Below are 22,804 nucleotides of genomic sequence, written 5' to 3'. Positions count from 1 at the left end.
AAGTCTGACTGTAAGTCGCTGGAATAACATTTTGTACAAAAATCACTAATAACCTTTTCTGGTCAGTGCCAAGGAAATTACCTTGTGCTGGTTTTGATTAGAAGGGAAAATCTGTTTACATGTAAAGGGGAAGGCTACCTTTAGTACTATTATCCTCCAGAAATGTGGTCTGCTCCTTTTTGCTGAGGGAGGAGGGGGGGGGGGGGGTTCTAGTGCCTGGAAACCCCCCTCCAAGCCTGGGGCACTGTATAAATGAGGTGGCTCGACCCTGCCCCCACTTCACACAGCTCTGCTTGAAAAGGGAGAGCTGCGTGCACCTAACAGTAGTCCACCCAGCATTGCCCATGTATATTATGGGGATAGGAAGAGTTGGAGAGCACCCAAGCACTGTCTAAAATTATAGCCACGCCCCCATGCATGCTGATCACGCCCACTGAAGGCGTGATGTGGAAACCCCCTCTACAAATCCTGCGTTTGCCCCCGATTGTATAGAACAAAATGTAACAATATACAACAAAATGTGCATGTATTGCAAGTGTATCCAAGTCCAGCATAAGCCCTGGGGAGCCCTAGTTGGTGACACATTATGTCACTCATTTAGTGTTTTAGAAAACCCCTAACCATTGGCGCCCCATGCAACTGCCTAGGTCACCTAGTGGCAGCGCCAGTTCTGATTGTATCTATGCAGCAGATCTGTCATCATATCCACTAGAAGGTGCTATAGACTGAGGGTGGGGCTTCTCTTTATATAAACTGTGCAACATACAGTATTGGAATAATTTATTGTGAATAATCATTATAATGACAATATTTGATTATACCATCTGCCATGCCAATGCCTATACCAGTGATGGACAACCTAATACACTTCGGAGGCCTTATGGTGCGGCCCTCTAATCTTCAAAAGGGCCGAACATTACCATTAATCTCATTATTAATTAGAAATAATACATTTAATCACAGAAAGGGATACCTATCTGTAAGAACACGTCAGCAGACATTTTAAACAAATGTTACAAGGTATAACAAATAGATCTGATAATAAAACAGGAAGGACCTGGGGGCTGGCGTATATTGTGATATCAGATGCAAATGCATACTTGTGTACTGGAAAGCAGTAGTTTTATCCGTGTGAACCACCAATACATCTCTCAAACTGAGAAACAGCGCCACCTATTGCCCATTACTGTGAAACTACAGCAACCACCTTTTCCACACAAGAGAAATTTTCTTGAGCAATAACATCATCATCATCTATTTATATAGCGCCACCTATTCCACAGCGCTGTTCAGAGAACTCACACACATCAGTCCCTGCCCCATTGAAGTTTACAGTCTAAATTCCCTAACATACACACACAAATAGACTGAGAGAGACTAGGGTCAATTTAATAGCAGCCAATTAGCCGACTAGTCTGTTTTTGGAGTGTGGGAGGAAACCGGAGCACCCGGAAGAAACCCACGCAAACATGGGGAGAACATACAAACTCACACAGGAATCGAACTCATGACCCCAGTGCTGTGAGGCAAAAGTGCTAACCACTAAGCCACTGTGCTGCCCTAATACACTATAATATCAGTGTGCCCTAATACACTATAATATCAATTGTAGATTTATTCCACAAGAAACAACCCAAAATATATACTAATCATGGATATTTGCTAAAAAGGGCATAAACCTCTTGGATAGTTATTTTAAAATATGTAGAGAAATTTTAATAAAAAATTGTAATATAGTAAAAATTAGCACCATAAAGACCTGGTAAATGCTGACGACAATATTTAGCTCTAACATGTGAATTAAGAATTAGAAGTATACTGAGAACTCCATCTAGTACAAAATGCAGTGCTTTATACATACAGGAAAAAAGGATTACTAACCATTTATATACAGTCAGCATAACAAATATAAATTAATACTGTGAGCTTCACAGAGAAGAAGATTCAGATTAAATCTAACATACAGGAGAGGAGAAATAGCACTGTGCAAGTTTCCATGCATACAGAATAGGAACAGACTGAGAGAAGTAGTACTGTGCAATGGATCCCGCGCAAATCAATCTTACCTCAAAATAAATCATGAAACACTTACAGTTATGAACAATGAAGGGTTTGAAATGACAAAAACATTAATACTATGGAGAATCTGTAGGGGAGATCTCAAATATTCACCACATGCAAAAAAACAAACCTCAGAATATTTCTGGGTTACAAGAGATCTGCTAGAAAGTGAGAAAAAAATCCTTAAAGCAAGAAGAGTTGACGGAGTTGGTTACAAGAGATGTTTGGAAGCTGTGATTTCTGCCTAGGAGGTGTTACTGACTGACAGGGAACCCAAACATTTGCATACGCCACCGTCACTGTTATTTTTTCTTTAATTTGTTAACTTTTGCAAATAAACAGTAATTTTGCATTACAATGTGCAGAAAAACACTGAGTTCCAAACAACTAATTCACTTCAGGTCATGTGACTGCTTCCATCCTACCCTTAGTCTGTTCAGTACTTTTTTATAGTATGCAGCCAGACATACTCCCACCTATACTACTCATTGGTGCACCCTCCCTACTGTCCTAATCTCCACTCTGAGCCATGCCCCCCCACTATATTATAAGCTGTCTCAAGAGCAAAACCCTCCTGAACCTATGCTTTCATATCTGCTTTTATTTTGTCTACCTTTTAAGGCGCACTTTTATGTATAGCGATTTCCACACTTCTCTGGCTCTTTACAAATGAATTAAAATAATAATTTACATATAATAATACACATATATTTAAACAAAAAGTGGAAACAGCAAAATAAAGTCACTTCATAGGGCTTTGAGCCACCACAAGCTCCCATTGCACCATGTACACTCCGTGCCATTGATGCAGCGCCATTCTTAAACAAAAAAGCCACTCAAGTGACGGTAGTGGAAAACGCTGTCTCCAGTGGTGTTCCAGAATATCCCATAAAAGCTCAATTGGTACTTGAGAAGGCCTTGCCATATGGATACTGGATGGAACCATTGGTATCCAGGAAGACATCCCACCTGTCAGGACTTTGTATAAAGAAGATCTAAGGGGATGTTGCCCACACATGCACTCATCCATTAAACATAAACACGTAAAAACATAAACACCCCCCCCCCCCCCCTACAATTATATCTATTTCAAAGCTGCCGGGGATCTTCTCTTGCAGCCGTAGTTATAGGCAGCAGGGCAGCACAGCATTTTATACATGACCCTGGCCTATTTGGGATTCTATTTGCTTAATTTAGGCATGAGCCACACCGATGTGGAAGCCCATACAATCAATATCGTTGGTGTCCCTCATTTACCTAGGTGTTGCCATTTTTTTTGCCCACTACATTTTACAACACATTCTGTCTATTTGTGTAAACCGTTAATATTTATTTGTACAAAATTAGATGTGCTGTAGACAAGACCTGTATTTTTATTTTTAAAATCCCTCTATACCAGTGTTTCTCAACTCCAGTCCTCAGGACCCCCTAGCAGTACATGTTTTCCATATCTCTTTGCTGGAGCACAGGTGTATTCATTACTGACTGACACATTTTGAAAGATCGACAGGTGGTATAATTATGTCACTGGTCACCTGGAAATCCTGCACTGTTAGTGGGTGCCGAGGACTGGAGTTGAGAAACACTGCTCTATACTGTTCTGATTTCTCTGTAAACTCCCACGTAATTTGCCATGGAGAACTGAAGCACCAATGCTGCATGACATGACATGATCAGTGGCATTGCACTGGCAGCTCCAAGTAGACAGATCAGCTGGTTACTCGGGGTGCCTCAAGGCTTTAATTTGGGCAGCTGCCACTTGAACAGTTTCCTGACATGCAGGGAAGAGGAAACTAGCTGGAAGTACTCTGAGAATGTCATTCTAATCTGTGGAATTGGAAAACGGTTCCTATCAATTGCCAGCCTGACGATGCTGCTGGGCCACTCATCTAAACTGGGTCATTTACACTGCACTCTAAGACCAGTGATGGGCAACAGGCGGGCCTCCGAGCCTTCACCTGTGGTCCCTGTGGTTACCCATTACTATTATTTTTTTGGGGGGTATTAGCTAAAAATTCTAAAAAAATAAAAATTAATGTTGTTTCTACTTTTTAGTAGATTGTAGTTCATATCACTGTGCATATGGGATCTGCTGGAGCAGGGGTCTTCAACCCTTTAATACCCACCGCCCACTTTTGTACTTTTGTTGATGGTAAAATTTCCTTACCGCCCAGCGATGACGTATTAACTTAATTTAGCGACATGTGAAAAAGTCAAGCTCTGCAGTCTTGCATATACAGGTTACTGTATTCTCATATATACACGCAGGTGCAGATTGTTGGTACGCACTGTAACACTCTGTGACACAGTCTGTGCACGTCCGTGCAGGACACACTTTTTGTTGTGGTGGACAGGCTCTTTAATACTTATACTTAATATAAGTATTAAGTATACTATACTTACTAGGTGTCTCTAGTCTGTACCTATGACTATCACTGGTTAGGGGGAAATCCTCCATAAACTGCAAATTAAGTTAAACCTAGTCCTAAGGAATATGTACGCAGCAGCTACTAGATGTGTCCGTTCACTGCGGGCACTAATGCAAGACTCGGCGTGAAAGCCAAGTTCCGGTTTCAGGAACATGTGCAGTAGACACTGGAGTCCTGCCCCACTTCCACCTACCAATGGACCATCGGGATTCTGCTGCCATGTAAACGGAGCATAGCGCTCCTGTTTCTAACACTTTGCAATTAGGAACAATGCTAAAAATCCCACTGCCCACCATGAAAGCTGAACCGCCTACTAGTGGGCAGTTGAGACCAGGTTGACTACCACTGTGCAAAGCTTAAAGCCATGGAGATCTGCAGAGATTGGGAGAGGGAGCAAAAGTCATCCAGGCAGGCAGGAAAGTTAATTCTGGCCTGGAGGACAACTGGGCATGATCATCAGGTCTCGGTTTTTGAATGCTTTAGCATTCCGCTTCAACAAGATTTAACGGTCATTTAGAGATGATCAAAACTGTCATACAATTAAATATAAACAATTTACAAGATGGATAGAAGTAATGGGAGAGACAGGACAGGAGGATGGCTAGAGGTAACAGGTGATAGCGGGACAGGAGGAAGGGTAGAAGTAATGGGAGAGACAGGACAGGAGGATGGCTACAGCTAACATGTGATAGCGGGAGAGGAGAAGGGGTAGAGGTAATGGGAGAGACGGGACAGGAGGATGGCTAGAGGTAACAGGTGATAGCGGGACAGGAGGAAGGGTAGAGGTAATGGGAGAGACGGGACAGGAGGATGGCTAGAGCTAACATGTGATAGCGGGAGAGAAGGAGGGGTAGAGGTAATGGGAGAGACGGGACAGGAGGATGGCTAGAGGTAACAGGTGATAGCGGGACAGGAGGAAGGGTAGAGGTAATGGGAGAGACAGGACAGGAGGATGGCTAGAGCTAACAGGTGATAGCGGGAGAGGAGGAGGGGTAGAGGTAATGGGAGAGACGGGACAGGAGGATGGCTAGAAGTAACAGGTGATAGCGGGACAGGAGGAAGGGTAGAGGTAATGGGAGAGACGGGACAGGAGGATGGCTAGAGCTAACAGGTGATAGCGGGAGAGGAGGAGGGGTAGAGGTAATGGGAGAGACGGGACAGGAGGATGGCTAGAGGTAACAGGTGATAGCGGGACAGGAGGAAGGGTAGAGGTAATGGGAGAGACGGGACAGGAGGATGGCTAGAGCTAACAGGTGATAGCGGGAGAGGAGGAGGGGTAGAGGTAATGGGAGAGACGGGACAGGAGGATGGTAAGAGGTAACAGGTGATAGTGGGACAGGAGTAGGGATAGAGGTAAGGGGAGATAGAAGGAGAGCAGGCTGGATAGAAGTAGGGGGACAGAGGTGACAGGAGATAGTGGGACAGGAGAATGAACAGAGATAACAGCAATAATAGGTTAAGTCATCAATACAACAGAACTTTAATTCTTAATATTACGATACCAAACTATGAAATAGGAATATATACTGTAACTCCATAGTGATGACGCCTTCTCACAAAGCCACTTAATCTAAATACCTGTATTGAGCAGTCACAGTTTACATGTGTTTCAGCTTGCTTCACTGACATATGTCTATAATAATGTCCACCTCTCAGTGAGTCATTTGTTGCTATCCTGTGATTGTGAACCTCTTATAGCACTTTTGTGTCCCATACAAACATCCCATTGTTCTATTACGTGCTTATTTAGAATAACGTTTATTATTTAATAATTGACATTATTATGCAACAAATAGATTCACAATGAACACAGACAATTCTACTTCCGTTAACTAGTTTATTTTCCTTTGGGATACATTTGAAACTCATTTTTAATTCCAGCTGTGCCTTAAATACATAGATACCATGCAGGACAGTGAATAGTCTTATATCTATCTATCTATACGTACACACACACACACATATATATATATATATATATATATATATATATATATATATATATACACACACATATATTATTATTATTATCATTTATTTGTTGGGCGCCACAAGATTTCCGCAGCGCCGTACACAGTACAAACAGTAGAATATACAGGGTGAAACAGAACAGAACAATAAACAAAAATACCAATACTTCAGAACTCCAGGCAGGCTGCTGCAATAAGCACGGAGCAGAAGAACAGGTTATATATACACTAGTTTCGCTATCTTCGATCCTGTATTATACAGGACTAGCTTTGGATAGTGTCGCACATTTGCTTTAAACGCTAACGCTTTTTCAGTTAGAAAACTGTAACATTCATAAACACTCAACTGCTTTCTTGGAGACTTGGCGATGGAATTGGGAGCATTCCTCACTGTCGTACAAGAGTAATTAAGTTCTGAAGAAGATCCATGCAATATTTTCTGAGTCTAATCTCCCTCCTGGGACGGGTCTAACCTTACCCATTCACATCACCTAACAGCATGAGTCCTTTCTAACTGAGAACGAGCTCGCCAACAATTTTAACTCCTCAGAACAGACATTGTAAAGGTAAATAAGAAATGAAACTTGAACACCTACATAAAAGGTGTCTTGCAGCCACAGAAAGTGAAGCTCTCTGTGTATACACAAATGAATGCTGATAATTTAGAGGCATGTGTACAGCCGAGACGTTATGCAACGTGTAATTGGCAATTACTGGTGTCAGCTAAAACAAAGCATTCTATGAGCTTTCCCTGCATGAAATCATTTCTTCATTATCTTCTTTTGTTTCTGAACCTGCGATTCAGTGTTCAGTCAGTAAATAGTTTGCGATACCATTGATACCTATAATTATTATTATGCTCGTTTGTATGATTTAATGAAGGTAATAAACCATACAAACACTACAATGTGAAAACACCACCGTGCTTCAATGGTTAACCTTCTGGAATACATGATCGTGTATTGTAAATATCTGGGGATAATCAGTTGTAATAGGATTTATATATTTAGCCTTGAATAAGGAAAGTGACAGTAATTGCTCCATAATTGTACCAGGTATGCACAGTCAAAGTGAAGGCAATAATTTAAAAAAAAAAAAAAAAATAAAAAAAAATATATATTATATATATATATATATATATATAAAAAAGACAAAAGGAGAGAGAAGCGCCATGCATAGTGTATTAAATGACCAACAATTAGTCTTCTCAGTGTGACAAACAAGTGAATTGGCCTCGTACCAAAAAACGAATAATAAACAGCTTATCTGTAATTAGATTCCCGACATCCTATATAGTAAGAATCCTTGATGTCCAGTCCTTATGGCTCCAGATATTCAGATCGCTATGGACTCAGAACAAAACTATTATGGTGTAGTATGCCAAATAAGGCCAAATAAGGCCACCAACAATTCCTCGCCACCAACATAAGCTCATATCAAATTGATCCATAAATTTTTTTTAATTACAAAGGTAAAATAATTTTATATATATAAAATGCGCCCGTACATAATATATAACATATATAGGCTTATCTGCAATCTTTCCTGATGGTAGTCACGGATCTCTCAAAATCACCTGGCCGAGGTAGATATGGTAATCCACGGAAAGAATCAGAAAACGCCTTATCCCCCTCAACGCGTTTCGTCACTCGACTTTTTCAAGAGGATTCCGGGTATGTAGTACATACATGCATGGCGCTTCTCTCTCCTTTTGTCTTTTAGAATTATTTGGGCACTTGCAAATGAGTGCTTTTTTTGAGGAGCTGCCTGCTGCGTAAATTTGTATGTTTTTTTATATTCTTATTGTGTATGAGGTACACGTATACGCATAAGTATTGTCACAATTTGGTGTTTTTTATATAAATGCACTAAGCGCCTTTTGCTTATTATTTTTCTATATATATATATATATATATATATATATATATATATATAGTAATTTATACTGCACTGTAATTTACATATACCAACTATATATTTAATAAAAACTTTTTTACACCAAAACTTTATTTATTTATTGTTTGTGCCTGTGTGAGCCGGCTTGCGCAGATGGAGCCTACACTGGTGGTGAGCACTAAGACTCTTCATACTGCTGCCAGCCAAGGAGCTGGGCTCAACATTAATTAACCGGGCGATAGGCAACGATAGAATATCTTCAATATCGACAAATCTTAGTAAATAGACCCCAGAGGGAGAGAGAACGGAGACAGCCTAATGGCAGTTTGTTATTCCAAAAGGTTATCATGCAGGTGCTGGTTCTTTCAACACTCCAGTTCCTTCCTACAAGACAGGTTTTTCAGCTGACATTTGGCAGACCGTATTACTGCAAACTGCCAGGATTTGGGTCTGAGACTATTATGAAAGGAACTGGGCACTTGCAACAAGGTTTCTTTGACCTTTTTCGTACACAGTTGTGTCATTGTTGTTGAGTGCGCTTTCAGAAGTGTACCGAATGTCAAAATCACGGCTACTATGCTATAAATAGGCATACAAATGAAAGTCAAAGGAAAAACAAAAAAAAAGTAATAAAACTATTTTTTTATGAGTAGAATTAAAGTGAATCAGTGAACAATCCTATAAAATGTTTGTTTCTGGCTTCATATCTTACACAATTATATTGTTTTTCAACACTAAAAAGGTGCATTAGAACTAGTTTTGTGCTTGTTATTTTGTGACATGAGGGCTCATTCACACATATGTGCAGGGAATATGGATAAAAATGCATGAACACTTATGTGTGCTTTAGGTTTTCATTTAGCCATGTGTTTTAACGCGTTTTGCATGCTATATTCACGTATAGCAATACAATCTATTGCACGGGTAGCGCATACTATTGCAGATGAATTTGGAATTCCTTGTTCTAAAATTTTATAACTAGCACCTGGGAGGTTGTGAAAGCTCCGGCACACGACGAAACATACATTTATAAGGGCGTAGGTTGGGTATAATGTGTAATGCTCAGGATGATGTAGTTGGTGGTATAATGTGCTGGGAAAAAGTTGGGTATGTGATTGTGCTTAATAATGTATTTTATTTTAAGCAATAAGATGCCAGACATTGTTATATATTATACTATTACCTGCCAATGTGCACAGTCCTTGACCCACGCGTTTTGACGTTGTTTAGTTATGGCTCCTACCTTTTGTCTCCCGCTTCTGACTTTTTAAGAAATTTGTTGAGCCCTACACATGTGCATAAGTGTGTATGTAGCAGTTTTCATTCAAAGAACCTCACTTTCTGCCATGACAAATTGGTGAAGTAGAAATTTGGGAGTCTCCCAGATGCTCTGGAAAGAAGGGCAAGTATGATCTGTTCTGTTCCACCAAAATATATTACAGGTCTCTTTTAGGGTGCTTAGGTAATGAAGAGAACGTGTTGTAAACTATATGCTAAATACAGCTTCTTACTGGTAAGCTCGGTGGAGCTTGAGGATGAGACAAATGCAAGTAAAACGACATATTGGCTGACTTTATATAACGTTAGTGACTGTTTTCAGCTAGTGATAAAACACAAATATATTCATTCAAACATGCTCTGTTTCAAGCCCGCCTTCCTTGACATGGCATTGTTTATTGCAAATATTAAACAAGGAGTGGCAGCACAGTGGCGTAGTGGTTAGCACTTCTGCCTCACAGCACTGGGGTCGTGAGTTCAATTCCTGAACATGGCCTTATCTGTGTGAAGCTTGTATGTTCTCCCTGTGTTTGCGTGGGTTTCCTCCGGGTGCTCCGGTTTCCTTCCACACTCCAAAAACATACTAGTAGGTTAATTGGCTGCTATCAAAATTGACCCTAGTCTCTACCTCTCTGTCTGTCTCCCTGTCTGTGTGAGTGTGTGTCTATATTAAGGCATTTAGACTGTAAGCTCCAATGGGACAGGGACTGATGTGAATGAATTCTCTGTACAGCTCTGCGGAATTAGTGGTGCTATATAAATAAATGATGATGATGATGATGATCCCCCATCACAATCCAAGAAGAGAAATATAAGGTTACTTGCATTCTTGCCACTGTCCTCGTCCGTCACATTTTAATTTACTGAGAAGCTCCTTTCCTCTCCAGCACTTTCCTATAAGTGTGTCCAGCTGGTTCGGGGAGCGAGTTTAATCACATAGCAACCACTTCTAATGTGTCCATGGCTTTCATCTCACAGAGGCCTGACAATATGTAATAGCGTGGAAGGAGGATTCGCTGGCATAGCAGGAGTCATCACTTGAAGGCAGATTCTTTGAACAGCGCATCATAACAAAATAACAATTCAGTACTCAACATTGTCTGATACTCTAGTTCTAACATAATCTTTAAAGAACTGTTTACTGACCCATCATCCATTTTCCGTACATTCCATTGAAAATAACAACACGCAATTTATTTGTATGGATTCCTTTTACGCAAAATAATGTTTATCACATGTTAGAGAGAGGTCTTATTCTGAATGTACAGTTTTTAGCTCAGACTTCAGTGTACTGATGTCTACATACAGTAGAGCCAGACATATTTTGGAATGAACCAATAGAAACTAATGACATCATTGAGCCACAAAGTTCCTCTGGCCTGAGTGATGTCACCATGGGTGTGGCTATACTGTGGCAACTTAGGCACCAAGTTTTTGGGGGCATCAAAACGAAGATATTTCATGTATAAGGGCTAATTTTCTACACTGATGGTATTTATCTTGTTAGCCGAGTTAACAAAGGGGGCAACTGTAGGTGAGTACTATTATTTTACGATGTGGTTGTTTAGTATGTTGTGTTTTGAATGCAAACTTATATATAAAAAAAAACATTAAAAAAAAACATTAAACAAATACTTTACTCAAAGGAGGGGAACCCAAAGCCAGCGAACGTTGGGAATCTTACCGCTGGCTAAGATAGTGGCATTGGTAAACCTAAGATGTATAGGGTGAAACCAGCAATATGGCTGTTGTACGTGGTGGGGGAGAAGCGAGTGGTTGAGGGAACCTTAGTGCTTCAAAAGTGCAAGGCATGCCCAGTGGAACGTTGCACACTACAGGCTATGCGGACACGTCTCCAATCACCCCCTTTCACATGCCCTTTATGGCGACTCACACCCACTGTTCTGATTTGCACAAGGAGGCACATTTATAGCGTACAAAGAAATGTGCATGTTATCCAGTTTGGACTGAATAGAAGCAATTTCATTTACCACTTCAGACAATGGTTGGGTCCACCCCAGGAAGAAGTGATTTGCATATCTGTCAGATATTGGGCAGCACAGTGGCTTAGTGGTTAGCACTTCTGCCTCACAGCACTGGGACATGAGTTTGATTCCCAACCACGGCCTTATCTGTGTGGAGTTTGTATGTTCTCCCCGTGTTTGCGTGGGTTTCCTCCGGGTGCTCTGGTTTCCTCCCACACTCCAAAAACATACTGGTAGGTTAATTGGCTGCTATCAAATTGACCCTAGTCTCTCTCGGTCTGTGTATGTTAGATAGTTTAGACTCCAAGCTCCAATTGGGCAGGGACTGATGTGAGTTCTCTGTACAGCGCTGTGGAATTAGTGGCACTATATAAATAGCTGATGATGATGATTAAAAATATACAGTCTACCATGATGCTGCATATAAAAGCTCAGAACAGTGGCACAGCTATAGCCATGGGCAGGGTTGGCGGAACATGGTAACCTCCGCCAGCCTACCTGGGCCAATAGAATATATTTTTTGACGGCACACCACACCATCCGAATCCCCCAAAGAGGCTTTACTGCGCATGGAGGTGCCAATGACGGCCCTGACCATGGGGGGGCCTGGTGAGATTTAATTCCATTCCCACTAGTGGGGTAGAAAAGCCCTCACTACTTGGGATGGCACATACCACTTTTACGTCCCTTACTAAATAGTGTTCTTGATTCTATTTGCCGTAGCTGCCCACACACACAGTAAGGGCAGGGCGTTACAGATCTCTGTGCTGATCAGGGTATACAGAGTCCAAGGTGATTTCTGGGAGACCGGATTTCAACTTAGCAGATACATGAATTGGTACCTTAGGTTTGGATAATGTTTGAAATGCAGCCTATTAATTTAATAGCTATGCCCCTGGCTCAGCAAGAGCCGAGATCCCCCCCCTCCCTCCCCGCCCACAGATACAGCTAATTATTCAAAGCGGAAGAATACAATTACTTTTCAATGTACTATGATTGACAGGGTCCCAAAGGAAAAGAAGCACAGGGAATGCGGACCACCTTCCTCCGCAGACCAACTTGATAAATTCAACTCCACAGAAAACATTTTTTCCCAGCTAGACTGTGGGAAACGAGACCTTAGCTAGCAGTAAATTAATTGATTTTCAATTGCAACTGCTCTTTAATTAGATTCGAGCAATGAACATTCAGCTGTGGCCATCTAGCATTAACAAGTCTTATCAATCGATACCTCATGGCTACTTTAGTGGAAATAATTAATATCCACTTATTACCTCAAGTCACCGGCAAGGTCTGACTGACTGAAAATTTCCCTGCCGTAGTTCCAAAACACATGTAGAAAGCAGCAATTATGTAGACAGTAAATAACATATAATAAATAACATATATTCTATATCTATGTATGGTGTTTGTAGTGCAATTGTTCCACAGCCTAATTACACAACCACTATAGCCGAGACCAATGTCATTTGCTGGCCTTAATCTTTATAAAGAACAGATGGAAGAATAGAATTTATATATTTATTTATTTTTAAGGCTTGTGGGTCAGTTCTTTTCCTTCGAATTCTTGTGACTCCCTATGACATCTGGCACAGTGATTTAATCTGCAATGAGTAAGTAAGACTTTCTCATTTTCTGTCAGCATGAAAGGTGCAGCACGACTGCGATGGCCAGTACTGCTCCTGCACAAAACATATGGTCGCTGCAAATTAAGTACCAGAGGGAGGACTGCAGCTACTGGCTGCAGAGTAGGAACGCAAGTCAAACAACTCGTTCAGTAGGGCACACATGACACTGTATGAATATTACACAAAAGGGGCCTGAGTCATTAAGGAGAGCAAAGCATAAAAAAGGAATAACTTTGCACCTGGGCAAAACCATGTTGCATTGGAGGGGGAGGTAATCTTAAAATGTGGGGACAGATTTATAGTTGGGATAGGGCCTGTCCTAGATCAACTTTAAATTTCTGTGCAAAAATAAAGCTATCAATTATTTGTATGCTAGAGGATAAAACAGCCATTATTTAACTTATGTGCAAAAATTTGCACCCCTTGCATTGTCACATGGTTTGTCCACGTGAAATGTTTTAAATATTTATATTTATTTCAGTTCCACTGTGTGTGCGTGTATTGGTTAGTCGGGTCAAACATATGTGTATATTCAATGAGACTGGCCCGGCTGGGAGCATCTTTAGATGATTTCCCGATGGCATCGCCATCCTGAGATGGTGATAACAGAACAAGGACTGAGTGATCTTTTAATCTTTAAACAGCAAGCTAAACACCTTACAAATCATTATCTCTTTTTCAAAATCTCTCTGGATGTTACAAAAAATGGCTGCCACTTACACAAACTCAGGCTTGCAGCTCTCAGAAGGTCATGTGAAGGAAGAGGGGGGATTTTTTTTATGGGCTTTCAGTTCCACTTTCAAAGAGCCAGCTTGCCAACTCGCACATGCAGTCTCCTACGGATATAGTAGTACCCTCATTTGAACGAGGGGAGCCTTCTCTTTTTGCACTGGTGCCCATTGGTAGATTTTGCCTGGGAATCATTTGCGTTTAGATAATATACTCAATACCGTAAATAAAAAAGAGCCAGTATATATGGAAATGTACATGGGCATTCTAGTCTTGGATTATAAATAATCAAAATTACCTCCGGTGGAAATGAGTGTTTTGCCAGAGATTGGGCTTCTCCCCATCTATCAAAGTTTACCACCATGCTATCTCTGGTGGTAGGCCCTACTGGCGGAGAGATTCACCGGGTTTCTCCCCGAGATTTGCACGGGGAAACCAACTTAAGGATTTCAGGATGGCAATAGGGCAGGATATATTTAATGAAAAAACGTCTTTATTTATTTAAATAAAGCATTTTGCCCGCATGGGAATACTAAGAAAATATATATTTTTTTTTTAAATATTTGTTAAATATTTTTCTTAACATTTTATTTTTTTGCAAGTGGAAATGAAAGCCCAAGTTGGGGCTCCCAGTTCTACTGCGGACGGTGGCTCAGTGGTTAGCACTTCTGCATCGTAGCACTGGGGTCATGAGTTCAATTCCCCACCCATGGCCTTATCTGTGTGGAGTTTGTACGTTCTCCCCGTGTTTACGTGGGTTTCCTCTGGGTGCTCCGGTTTCCTCACACACTCCAAAAACATATTAGTAGGTTAATTGGCTGCTATCAAAACTGACCCTAGTCTGTGACTCTCTCTCTGTCTGTCTGTGTGTATGTTAGAGAATTTAGACTGTAAGCTCCAAGGGGGCAGGGACTGATGTGAGTGAGTTCTCTGTACAGCGCTTCGGAATCAGTGGCGCTATATAAATGATGATGATGAAATTATGAACTGACAAGCCGGATCACGCATGTGCAGATCCACCAAGACTGGTCCGGCGGAGCAGTAAGACTATTCTTACCTCTGCCAGCCAGTATTACTCAGCTGCCACGAGGATATTTTATTGGTGAATCATGACAATAGTTGGTTTTCCATCACTGCGATACAAAACCATCCCTATTAACACTTATTAATAAATAGGCCCAATGTCTTAAAGCAGTGGTTCCCAACTCAAGTGGCCCCTGTCCTTAACAGTCCAGGTTTTAAGGATATCCATGCTTGAGCAGAAGTGGTTGAATCAAAATGACTAGGTACTAATTAAGACGCCAGACTCCCCTTCTTATCTTACAGCATCTACACCTTGTCACTAAGCTCCAGCCAATCAAGTTTTCTGAGAATCTAGGTAAATCTCCAGTTTCATATGTATCAGTATCTAAAGGTGGGAATTGCTGGATGTGATATTTCCAAAAGAGGAAAAGATGTTCCCTGGCGATACTTTTTTTAAATTTTTGATGAGCAGTATTGTTGATTCATTGAAGAATTAGCATTTATAGCTTAAGAGTGACCAATGAAATAAAAGTATATCAATATACCTTAAAGTCTAGATATAATTAATCTATCCCGACTAAAATATGGCACTGCTTGTTCCACAATATCTGTAAGCTTTGTCTGAGAAGAGAGTCATGTACACAGCAGCCAATAGAAATTCTACCATTGTCTGATCTTGCTTTCTGCTCAACCAATAGAAAGCTTTATTTTTAGGTTTCTAAAGAGGACATTCCGAAGCATAAGTAACTTGTTTTTTACCCTTTTTATAGGCTTTTCTTTTGGATTTCATCAGCAAAATAAACCAGATATAAACACAGGCAAAGGAGAGAGTCTGCTGACAGGGCTGACCCTAATATTGAATGACTGTTTCAGGTACTGATCAAGGAGATGAGAATATCAGTAGACATAAAATATTTAAAAATAGAAACAAACAGGCCTAGAAACCGGTATGAGGAATTATATCCGTAACTATTAGTTGGAAAGTTTTACTGGGGATATCATCCAGATGGCCTTCAATAGAGCAGATGCTAAAATGCCAGCCCTGTGAACAGCAAAAGCCTATTAAGCCTTATGCGGATTTTATTTGCAGAGAAATCAGTATAAAGAGATGTGCCAAGTAAAATAGAAATTAGCCATATCTGTAGTAATAAAACAAAATCTGAACTTTCTTTGTCAATTCATTTGATCCCCTCAGACTGTCGCAACGTCAGCTGCAAAGACTTCTGGGAGCTTTTCTGAATTTAGTATCTGATTGGTTCCTCGCAGGCCGCCTTGATCCCAGAGGCAGACAATATCAAAGGTTCTGCCTTCAAAATTGCTAATTCTCTGTGCAGTACAGCAAGCATTGAACCACTACATTCAAAAGAACTCTTTGTTTATGTTTACAATATAAGGCTATTAAGTCTTGATTTAATTGCATTAAAGACTTTATGTTCCTGTTAGAAAAGCTGGCCTTAGACACCTGAATTTCTTAACCCAGTTACTTGAATTTTTGGAAAATTCAAATAGCAATGCACTGCTGGTGGTATAATGTAATGTGGCACTGCTGGTATAATGTGTAGTTATAATGTGTCTGTGCGTGGGCATTGCTACTGTAATGTGTAGTTATAATGGTGTAAAACAAGAAACCTTTTTATGTATTCATCATAAAGCAGAAATGAGTAGATAAGTAATCATAGATGTAAATTTAGAAATCTAAAAGGTATACTTGTATACAATGTGAGTGTTAACCATTACCATGTACTTAAAGTAATAGTATAGGAAGAGCTTAGGTGTTTTACATTTGAAGAGTGAACGGTGAGCTGCGGACTGTGAAGAGAAGCAAGCCTGACTGTCAGCTCAGGCTGTGCTAGTATAGGGCCCCCTCTCCATCCATGTGACTGGGGCGAGTCTACCGCCTCACCTCCAAGACGACCAATCAAAAACAAGCAGCTTAACCCGCACAGGTTTGAGCCAAAGAGCCCGAGCTAGAAGAGCTATTGAGGCAAAGACATTGAAGAGAGAGGAGCGGATAGAGAGGGGAGAGGAGGAGATGGAAAAAAAGACAGGAAGGAGAGAGGAAGAGACGCATAATGGAGAGGAGGAGGTGAGACAGTGACAAGGATAGAGGAGAAATGGACAGATAGCAAGGAAAAGGTATAAGAAAAAAGAGAATTAAAGACTGCATTACTTTAGACAGGAACACTATCTGCCCCTTTGTCCTAAAATCATCCAATAATCACCCAATCAATAACTGACACGACACCAAGCAATGGAGTGAATATGGTCACAGCCTTTTTATTAAATGATAGTATTTAAATCTTAAGAGGAGTGGCATTCGCGGTAACCAATTGTCTCCATGGGCCACGTATACAGTGGTCGATAATTTTATGGTCATGCCCACAGTGCCCATTCAACTGGCCACATGACACTCTGTCTTGGTGCCAATTAAAAATGGGTATAAAAACCCCTACTGGACCACCGCTCCTGGGGTTCCCTACAAAATATAACTGTACCATCCCACCCCACATTTTCTAGGCAAATAGCTGTAACACAGGCAGCCATATCACCATCTAGATCATTTCCTTGTTTTCCTTTTTGCTATTGTACTTTACTGTTTCTTTTTTTTTTTTTTTTTAAACCATATATTTTATTTTTGAAAAACAAAACCCACGTGTGTATCATGCTTCTCACCCCTTCCTCTTTCTACTACCTGCTCCTATTCACTCCCTTCAGGCCTACTCTTGGCCATGACTGGTCAGGCATGCGTATATGTCTTGAGACTGGCCCATGAAGCTCCGGGTCAGTATTGATGAGGCAGCTGCATATTGATCAGCTTCCTCTGTAAGAAATTAATAAATAAATCATGGTGATACGTGGTTTTCTATCGCTGTGATACACCAAGATGGAAAACCAGTCCAGTATTAGAAAACAGGCCCGTTAGTCACAGCAAGAAAGTCCTGGCCTGGTGAAACACCTTAGAACATTGATGTCTAGACACATTTAGGCCTGAGTGACCTGGAGAGCACCACACGAACAGAACACTACAATATATATTGCTGGTTCAATATATTGGGGGCACTGCTGGTATAATATACACTATACTCAGACTCATTGCCAGAGGTGTATAAAATCAAGCATTTAGCCATGCTGTCTCCATTTGCAAACATTTGTGATACAAAATGGGTCATCTTTAAGAGCTCAGTGACTTCAAGCGTGGTCCTGTGATAGGATGCCACCTTTGCAATAAGACGGTTCGTGAAATTTCATCCCTGCTGGATATTCCACGGTCAACTGTAAGTGATATTATTAGAAAGTGGAAGCATTTAGGAACAACAACAGCTCAGCCACGTCGCGGAAGACCACGTAAAATCAGAGCGAGGTCAATGACTATGGTGGCTAATTGGTTAGCACTTCTGCCTTACAGCACTCGGGTGATGAGTTAAATTCCCGACCATGGCCTTATCTGTGAGGAGTTTGTATGTTCTCCCCAAGTTTGCCTGGGTTTCCTCCGGGTACTCTGGTTTCCTCCCACACTCCAAAAACATACTATTAGGTTAATTGGCTACTATCAATTTGAATTTAGACTGTAAGCCCCAATGGGGCAGGGACTGAAGTGAGTGAGTTCTCTGTACAGTGCTACGGAATTAGTGGTGCTATATAAATAAATGATAGTAATAATAATAAGGCACATGGAGCTTAGTGGAATGGGTTTCCATGGCCGAGCAGTTGCATGCAAGCCTCACATCACCAAGACCAATGCTAAGTGGCGGATGGAGTGGTGTAAAGCACACCGACACTGGACTGTCGAGCAGTGGAAACGTGTTCTGTGGAGTGACAAATCACGCTTCTCTGTTTGACATTCAGATAGGAGAGCCTGTGTTTGGTGGATGCCGGGAGAACGTTACCTGACTGCATTATGCCAATTATGAAGTTTGGTAGAGTAGTGATAATGGTATGGGGCTGTTTTTCAGGGTTTGGGCTAGGCCCCTTATCTCCAATGCAGGGCAATCTTAATGCTTCAGCATAACAAGTCATTTTGAACAATGCTATGCTTCCAGCTTTGTGGCAACAGTTTGGGGAAGGCCCTTTTCTATTCCAACATGACTGTGTCCCAGTGCAAAAAGCAATGACTGCAAAGACATGGTTTGTTGAGTTTGGTGAGGAAGAACTTGACTGGCCCGCACAGAGCCCTGACCTCAACCCCACCGAACACCTTTGGGATGAACCGGAACGTAGATTGCGAGCCAGGCCTTCTCGTCCAACATCAGTGCCTGACCTCATAAATGCTCTACGGAATTAATGGCACAAATTTTGACAGAAACACTCCAACATCTTGTGGAAAGCCTTCCAAGAAGAGTGGAAGCTGTTATCACTGCAAAAGGGGGACCAACTCCATATTAAAGATTGAATACAATGAATATTTGAATACAATGTCATTACTGTCCCCATTGGTGTAATGGTCAATCGTCTAAATACTTTTGTTCACATAGTGTATATTGGAACACCGCTGGTATAACATATTGGGGCACTAATGGTATAATATATGTGGTTTCATATTTAACCATTCTTTTGAGTAAGATTACACTAAGAAATATATGATCCAATGAGAAATGCCGGAAACAGTCTCTAATTCTTGGATTCTAACCCATAGTTACCTGGATTTCTTCAGTGATGCCACTGGTTCTGAGTGAATTGATATAAGTTTTCAGTCCACAAAGAGGGCTGTCACTAGTATTTGCAGATTACCAGTACACTTTAAGCCAAACTAGCAGGCAGTAGTTATACACCGACTTTCCTATTTGGGAGAAGGGGGCTTCCTTTGTGCCTAATTCAAAATCAGTTATAAGCATCACGACCATATAAATAACCGGAGAGAATCAAATAAAATACCAAGTAACAAGATTTTTATTTATAAACCAAGGTACTATAAAAGCAATGTGTATTTATAGGATATATTTGACATTTAATAAAACCTAGATATTGATTCCTCTCGGGTTCCTTTGTTTAGGGCACAGTGCACTCACACTAATCAGATTGTTTAACTTCAGGAGTCGAAGAAAAAAAATAAATGAAGGTGGCTGGAAAACGTATTACAAACGACATAGTTAAAGAGTAAGGAAAAGAGCAAGACAAGAGAAAATGAAAGAGATTAATCATCGAAGCTCAGCCTGGCCTGCAAATCATTCACAGGCTCCACTTACATTAATACACGGGACATATTGGATTCTTTTCTAGCCGTTTTAAAAAGGGATAAGTACAATTTGATTTCACTTTACTTACGCTTAAAAGGACACCTCCACCTTTAATGGGTGTTTTTGTTAATTAAAAATGTCCCCCATATATTGCAAATGGTTGTCAGGAGGAAAGAGTCGCTTTCTGTGTCCATTTTCCTCTCTGTTTCAGGTACAATATGCTCCATGCATAAGCACCAGATCTGTGGGTGCTTCACCACCCCCAATACTTTATCACTAATCATGACTATGCATGGAATTTATCAGGCATTTGGGGAAGGGTAACGTGAGGATCCCCTATCACCAAAGCATAATCATAATAAAGTTCTCCTAGAATATTAGTAATTTGAGCCAGATTCTTGTATTATATAATGCTTGACAGTAAGTGGACATGAATGTGCAAAGCGTGTCTTGCTGAAAGTGTTGCAATTTCCCATTACCGCCACCTCAGAACTGGTGGTATTTTTGCGGGACTGTGTAATCCTGTCTTCTCATAATCTCTCCCAAAAAACAAGTTCTTAATCAAGTGAATTTGAGTGTCTAACCCTCATTATACAGTATTTGTACCATATACGTTACCTGACCAGTCACCCCACCCTCCAACGCAGTTATGACAAGCAAAATATGTTCATTCCATACATGACAAGCTTATAAATGACTCCCAAAGCCTATCTATAGCATGCTAACCCTATGTACTACCTCCACATTAGCTGCCAACTTTCCAAACGCCAGTTACATTGTGTACAAAGGGTGGACACAGATTCAGCAACATTCTAGTTGTCAAAAAATAACAAGACCCTGCCATTGTATTTTTGCAGAGACAATGTTATGCTAAAAGTTTATATTTTATACACAGCATTGATGGACTTGTCCACCTTTTACATAAACAACCCCCTTTCTTCTGGGTAGTATATGGTAGGTAAAATAGTGTTTTCTTTGTTAGATGTGAATAACAAAACTTCCTATAAGAGCTTCACTGAACTCCACCCATTTTTATTTTTTTTGCGGGTCGATTTTAAGTGATATAAGTGATATGATGTAAACAGGAAACATACTATAACCTCTAGCAACCAATCAGATATGTGCGTGTGTGAGTCTGGCATTTCACTGTTCAAAGCTGTTATCTGATTGGTTGAAATGGGCTGCTGCAGTATCAGCACCATCAACAGTTATTTATATAGCGCCAGCAAATTCCGTAGCGGTTTACAATTAGTATAAGATCATGTTATGAAATAAGTCTAGCTGGCTTTGCAGAGAGACAGAAACACTTTTTCCAGATGGAACAAATAGCACAAACAGAACCCACGTATAGTTATTTTGTGCAAGTCATCTAGCCCGAGTCTCTGATCTGAGATTCCGCAGCCTGGTACACTTACAATACATCAAATCCCTGTGGGTTTTAAGGAAGAGAATCTGAACATCTGAGTGCACAGGGTTCTGGAATAAATTGCTAAAAGGTCGCTGGTTTTATTGTGCTGAACAAAGGTGTAGCCGATGGCAAGCTAAGGAAAAAGCCTTCCATAATGAGAGATGAGTGGGTGTCGAGTGGCAACAGTTCCCCCAGATCACAAATTGCATTGTGTTTATGGTTTTCAGAACTTGTTGCTACACTAGGATGCGAACATTCCATTAGAAGAGTACAAACTATACACATATGTAAACCATTCTCTAGCAGAGATCTACTTTATGTAAATTTGTTCTATATACTGACAAAGAACATTTACATTTACATGTATTTTCAATTAAAGGAGCCATAAAATGGATACAGCAGTTTTGTGGGATTAAAAACAAGCAAATAGATTCACAGGAAGCTAGTGTCGCAGTCTCTAATGTCTCAGCAATTTCCACAGTGAACTGCTAAGTGGCATTCCAATTAATATTGTTTGTGCCCATAATATGGCCACCTGCGTTGTGTGTAGGTGACAAGACTATTTGAAAGGGCAAACATTGGTTGTGAAAATCTCAATAACTCTGTACTGAAAAAGAAAATATATGTTTTTCTATCTGAATGTGTGTGGTCATTGGCTGACTACACTAAGTGGTCCCCATGTGATGTAATCGTTTACCACTCTGTGTAGTCCAATTGGCCGCACGATCCCAAACAACCAACCTATGGAACTCAATTAAAAGATAAACAAAAAATGTGACCAAATGAAATATATTACTGGAGCTTGGACTGTACCATGCATTAGAGGAGGGTGTAAAGATCGGGTTACTGTTATATGAGTAGCAAAATTCTATGTGTCTGTCCACCTCACCACTGTCCTAGTATACCACATTACAAATTTAACTAGTATATTTGTATTTATTTTGGCCTATAAAGTGTCTTTTCTTATTTTTAAAACTGTTTTCTGTGTGGACAAAACATTAATTTTATGAATGAATGACATACCCCTATGAAAGTGATGATCTAGTCATTTAACCAAATAACCAATAGATCTGTGGACAATTCTGCCATACACACAGATGAACAATTTGAGCCAATTTTTATCCAGTCAGAGACAGGATTGTCAGTATTCACCTGGTGGGTAACATTGTCATGCCAATATCTGGCTATATGGTAAAAATGTGACCACATTTTACAATACTGTC

The 22,804-nt window shown here is 40.5% G+C and overlaps 1 protein-coding gene across 1 annotated transcript in view; it reads right to left on the bottom strand.

The window, feature by feature from the left end:
- VSNL1 (visinin like 1) overlaps positions 1–22,804 on the bottom strand; it is a 116,600-nt gene that overhangs the window by 7,005 nt on the left and 86,791 nt on the right. The window lies entirely within an intron of this gene.

Source organism: Mixophyes fleayi, chromosome 3, assembly GCF_038048845.1.
Source record: "Mixophyes fleayi isolate aMixFle1 chromosome 3, aMixFle1.hap1, whole genome shotgun sequence".
NCBI classification, from domain to species: domain Eukaryota; kingdom Metazoa; phylum Chordata; class Amphibia; order Anura; family Limnodynastidae; genus Mixophyes; species Mixophyes fleayi.
Note: the sequence above shows the minus strand (reverse complement) of the source record. Positions and strands in the feature narration are given on the sequence as shown.